The following is a 6,045-nucleotide window of genomic DNA, read 5'->3' as shown; positions in this document are numbered from 1 at the left end:
TGATGAATTGGGAGATTGGGATTGACATGTATCCACTAATATGTATTAAATGGATAACTAATAAGAACCTGCTGTATAAAAAAATAAACAAAATAAAATTCAAAAAAATTTCTGGGGCTTCCCTGGTGGCACAGTGGTTGCGAATCCGCCTGCCGATCCAGGGGACACGGGTTCATGCCCTGGTCCGGGAGGATCCCGCATGCCGCAGAGCAGCTAGGCCCGTGAGCCATGGCCGCTGAGCCTGTGCGTCTGGAGCCTGTGCTCCGCGACGGGAGAGGCCACAACAGTGAGGCCCACGTACGGCAAAAAAGAAAAAAAATTCTGTTTAGAGTTTAATAAAGAGTAAATTACCTATAAAAAAGAAAATTTATTTTGATAGGCTTCCATTAGAGGCACTAATAGCAGACTCTCAGCCATCCACACAGGAAGAGGCTTGGGGTGAAACACATAGACCTGCCCCTTAATCCTGAAATTAACCGCCTAGACGGTCAACTACTTCTCTGTTGTGATGACTAAATGTCAAAGGCTGGTGCTGACAGTCCACAGTCTGTAAGGTAAGTGTTTTACTCTGAATTCTAGATGACTCAGAGCTGCCAGTGGGCATGGACAGTGTCTTTCTCATTCTGTAACAGAGATGGCAATTAATGAATGTTGGATGATGCATGGATGGATGGATGGATAGCTAAGATTCAGTGGTCCCAGGCTGCTTTCCTTCACTGTTTCCCCAGCAGTATCTTGCAGCTCTCTACAACATCCTTAGAAGTAGAGTAACCGGACTATGCGGCACTCCCAAAGAAAAGCTCTTGCCCTCCCAGAAGTCTGAGCATTGACTCCAGAACTTCCTGGCCAGCTCAGCAGAAGGACAGAGAACCAAAGAAGTCTTCAGGTCAACCTCTGGGGCTGAAGGCATTTGCCCGTCAAGGGATTTAGAAGTCAGAGAGCTACCATTGGGATTTTTTCCAGTTGCAAAGGACACAAATACAATCAAAGGAGCTTAAAAAAACAGAAGTCTTTGGCTTACTTGACTGAAAGGTTCAGGAATGTGTGATCTCAGACCCCATCACCACCACCACCCCAAATGCAGAATTCAAGATGTGTCTTTACATTTTTTTAAATTTGGTCTCTTTCTCTCTATCCCTGGATTCTGTTTCCTCTAATTTGGCTTCATTTGTAGGCAATAATCCACATGCTTAGAATAGAAGCTGTGGTGGGAATGATTCAGCAAAGATTTCCATTGATAAAATATTGCTGAATTCTTAAAAGGATAACTGTTTAGGAAAGATAGGTTAAATTTATTATGCGAGTTTAAAATGTCCTTATGGTTTAAATATTTTGAGTTGGTTCTTCCTTAGTTACTTACAGCTAAAAGCATCTCAACTGATATAGCACATAGTAAATAATGTTATTAGTAAGTAGTAGTATTATATCACATGGGCTCATATTTCTACTCAGGAAATCAATCACTCATGTTACCAACTGGACCAGGTATTTTTTTCATCAGATATTCATTGAGCATCTACAAGGCACCGGCAGTGTCCCAGGCACAACAGACACAAATTTGAATAAGACACTGTCCTTGCAAAAATAATTTGATAAATTTGACAACCTTAAAGGAAAATTATTAAAAAACATAAGTAGAGACAAAAGCCAAATTGAAATTCAAATCACCCACAAGGGCAAGAGTTAATCCCTGTAATATATAAAGAGCTCTTAGAAATAAATAGGCCAACAACCAAATAAAAAATTGTCAAAGGCCATGAACAGACATTTTATATATTTTCAAAATATAACTGGTTCTTAAACTTATACAAAGATGCTCAATCTTACTCATAATAAGAGAAATGCAAATACATCGATACCATTTTTTTCATCAGATTGACAAAAATTTGAAAGTTTTATGACTCACAGTACTGGTGGAGCTGTGCGGCTTCATGCATTGCTAGTGGAAGCTGAACTTGGTACAAATCCTAAGGAGGGAAAGTTGGCAACGGTTATCCAATTTGTAAGTTTGACCCAGCAATTCCACTTCTGAGAATCTATCTACAGATATATTTATGTAAGTATGAAAATTCTGCACAGTTATTTTCTACAACACTGTTTCTAACAGCAAAGAATGAAAACAACCCAAATATCCATCAGTAGTGGACTGATTAAATGGAAATAGATATACATAATGGAATATTATACAGCCATAAAAAAGAACAAGACCAGTCCCTATGGATCAATTTGGAAAGATCTAAACGTACCACTAAGTGAAGAAGAACAATTGTAGAACCGTGTATGTGTTGCATGCCACCTTTTGTGTAAAAAGGGAGAAAAAATAAGAAACATTTGCAAAAAGAAACTTTGGAAGGATATATGGGACAACAAAACAATGACCCTCAGAGGGCTATCAGACACATGGATGACAAGTGGGAGAGTGCCTTATTCATATACTGAACTTTGCGAATGGATTACCGTACGAACATCTTGAAGGTCAGGTGTCAGTTCTGGAGACTTCTCTGTCAATAGCCCATTTCCCTTGGGGGCCTGTTTCTAGCCAGTTTCCCCCAAACGGCAACACTCACCCTTTCACTCTGTGCCTCATGGTGCTGGTGCAAAGGCTGAGGAAGACTGTTCTGGAAATCAGGCAACCTCGTTCTTGCTCCATCCCAGGAAGCCTCACCCCCACTGAGCCACCATTGCCAAAAGCAGGGTCTCAGTGGTCCAAGTCAGGGATTCTATCATGTTTCAGGGCAGCTGTGCTACATCCATTCCTCTCCTCTGCCTGGTGAAGCCCACTTACCAGGCGCTCTTCTCGGCTTCTGGAAGCAGAGGTGAAAACACACAGAGGCATCCCGACTCTCATGAACCCGAGGTCACAGGCTTGCTCTCCTGCCTGAGCCACGACCCAAGTTCCCTTCCAAGAGCTGCCGGGAGGTCGAGAGAGATGGGGCCATGGGACCCTCAGTGGGGAGGGGAAGGTGGGCCTTGGAGGCCTAAGTCTTCCAATTTCAAAGGGGATCCTGAGAACATCCTTTGGAACGAGATCACAGTATCCATCCGGTGAAACATTCAGGGTCCGCCACTGGCCCCTGGGCTCCTCCAGGGGTAAACGCAGAGGGTCTTTTTCTTGAGTGAGATTTTGGAGTTCACAATACACAGCAAGGCAGTGTTCTGTCAACGGTGAGGGCCGCTTTCCTCCCCAGACACTGGCTGAGTCCAGAAGGAGACACTGGGGTGATGCGGTGCGATCGGAACAGCACAGGGGCACAATGGACAGTCTGGTCACCTCTAAGGAGGCGACACCTGAGCTCAGACCTGGATGATGAGAAAAGCCAGGGAAAGCATTCCAGGGAGAACTTCCAGGCAAGCAAAACTTCCGAGCTGGGTGGAAAGAAAGGCCGGAGTGGCTGGAGGACAAAGGCCAGGTCAAGGCCAGGCCAGATCTGGTTGGACCCCTCTTTGGCTGTGGATTTTTTATTTCATTGGAGTTTGGATTTTATTCCAAATCCAGTGAGAAGACACCAGAGAGTTTCAAGCAGGAGAAGGGCATAATCTGGCTTATATTTTTAAAAATCACCCTGGCTGCTGCGTGGGGGAATGATTTAGAGCGGGAAGGATAGAGGCAAGGCATCCGATCAGGGGCTTCCCTGGAGGACCAGTGGTTAAAATTCCACGCTTCCACTGCAGGGGGCACGGGTTCGATCCCTGGTCAGGGAACTAAGGTCCCGCCTGACGCATGGTGTAGCCAAAAAAACAAAACAAAACTGGTCATGGGATTTCTCGTGAACTTGAAGATATTTTCTCATTTTATAACCTACACACATTTTCCTGCACCAAGCTCAAGTGTGCGTGATGATGTGTTTTTACATATGATTACACTGGGTAACCACCCCCAGATCAGGATGGACAATGTCTCCAGGTGCCCAAATGGGCCCCCATGGTCCTTCCCAGCCTCTACCAGCCTTCCACGACTCTGATTTCTGTCACCCAGACCTGCAAGTTCCTATAAACGGGCCCATACAGAACGCAGCCTGGTTTCTTTACTCACAATGATTTTGAGATGCTTCTAGGATGTTGCCTGGATTGATAGTTCATTCTGGGTAAAGGACAATTTGAGCTGAGAGCGCTCGTCCATTCTCCCCGCAGCGCTGTCAGCCCCCGTGATGATGCCAGCTCAGCGCCAGAGAAGCTATGCTTGCCAGTGACCACCAGAGGGCAGTGCGACCCCTCCGCTGGCCCAAACTGTGAAGTCACGCCTGGAAACAACACTGCAAGGATTCCGGAAGCATCTCCTTCGGACTGAGCCCTTGCTTCAGGGATTGCTTCCCTGAAATTGCAGCACCATCGACGATGTGTTCAGGCCGAAGAGTTAAGGATTAATTGACCGGCTGCAGCCACCATGGGGCTCCCAGTAGAGAGCAGCATGGTGGCCTCAAGAACCATCAGCAACCACAGGGCCAGGAAGCACTTCTTCCCACACTCAGCCCAGCTTTAAAAGTTAGCTGCTCTAATGCTTCACAGTTCCATTGTCATAATAGTTTAAATTGTTGGACAAAATGTTGAGATTTCTTTTTATATCCAGAAGTTCATTCGAGGATGGTGGATAAGCCAGCTCCAGCCAAATACTAATTTTAAAATTCAACCATAAGTATTTGGCCAAAAATGAGTATTTGGTGAACTCTGGTTGCAGGAGAGGGGGTGTCTCTTTGTCCTTGTTGCCGCCTCCCCACTCCAGGGTATCAGGACCGCAGAAGCCCAGCCCTCCCCTCTCTCGGCCCTTGGATCCTACTGACCACCTGGTGTGGCTGAATGGGGAGCTGCACACACAAGCCCGGCTTCTAACATTTATTAAACGCCTGCTGTGTCCCAGGCACTGGGCTAAGCCCTTGACCTGCATTAGCTCCTTTCATCCTTACAGCCATGCCAGGTGCTGTCTGGAGAGGAGGGAGAGCAGGTGGTTAAGACATGGGCCTGGGGTCAAATCCCAGCTCTTCCTTTTACTGTTTGTAGGAACTTCACCTCTCTGAACCTCAGCTTTCTCAGCTGTAAAATGGGGGTGACAAGAGAACCCACCTCACAGATTTGTTGCCAGCACTGAATGCATGCAGATGTGAACACTTTTTGTTTGAAAGCCACTTTTTTGGTCACTCCACAATAAGAAATGCATATTATATTGAGACCCAGTCTAACATAGATACGTGTGTGTGCATATAAATACAGGTGTTACGTATATTATGTGTGTATAACTAAAATATGTCTCACAAAGCAATGCTGACCCCTAATACTATGATACGTCCTGTTATTTTCCATCCTGTTCTACTTTTGTTTTAAATGATGCATGTCACAATCCACTAAATCGATTCCATGACCCACTGTTTGGAAAATACTGGTTTAGAAAAAGGCCCGGCAAACCATGTTGTTTTCAGAAGTCCCATTTTACAGGAGGGTGCAACTGAGGCCCAGAGTGTTGTGACTTGCCTATGACCTCACAGCCAGAAGGCTGGCAGAGTTCAGACTCCAACCCAGGATCTCTGACTTCTAAATTAAGGCTCTTCAGTACGAGATGCAAACTGGCAGCTCACAGGCCAGATCCACCCCACAGATAAGTCTGATTATTAATATGTTCTCAAAATTTGATCAAACTATATACAACTTGGGAGATGTAACTCAAAATCTAAATTTTCAACTTCTCCCTAAAAAAAAAAAAGGGCAACCTGGCACCATGGGGCCTGCATGTACACATGATCAGCAAGAGCCACACCGCAGGTGCCCCTTTGAGCTGCTACATGCTGCTCTCCAGGCTCGCCCACCTGCCACAGTCTCCACCATGCCCTATTGTGTCCCTGACACCGAGGCCAAGCATCAGTTGCCATTTAACATCACACATGCCAGCTGGTTTTTTCATAGTGGAGAAATATTTTTCTATCAAAAAAGGAAAAACAAAAACTAAACCAAGGAACCAACATGTTTCAAGGGGAAAAAAATAGACGCACAAACGTCTTCTCACATATTTAAATACAAAGAAAACATGTCTATGTCAACTTTATTCCCAACCTGTTT

The sequence above is a fragment of the Physeter macrocephalus genome, chromosome 14, assembly GCF_002837175.3.
Source record: "Physeter macrocephalus isolate SW-GA chromosome 14, ASM283717v5, whole genome shotgun sequence".
Lineage (NCBI taxonomy): Eukaryota > Metazoa > Chordata > Mammalia > Artiodactyla > Physeteridae > Physeter > Physeter macrocephalus.
Note: the sequence above shows the minus strand (reverse complement) of the source record.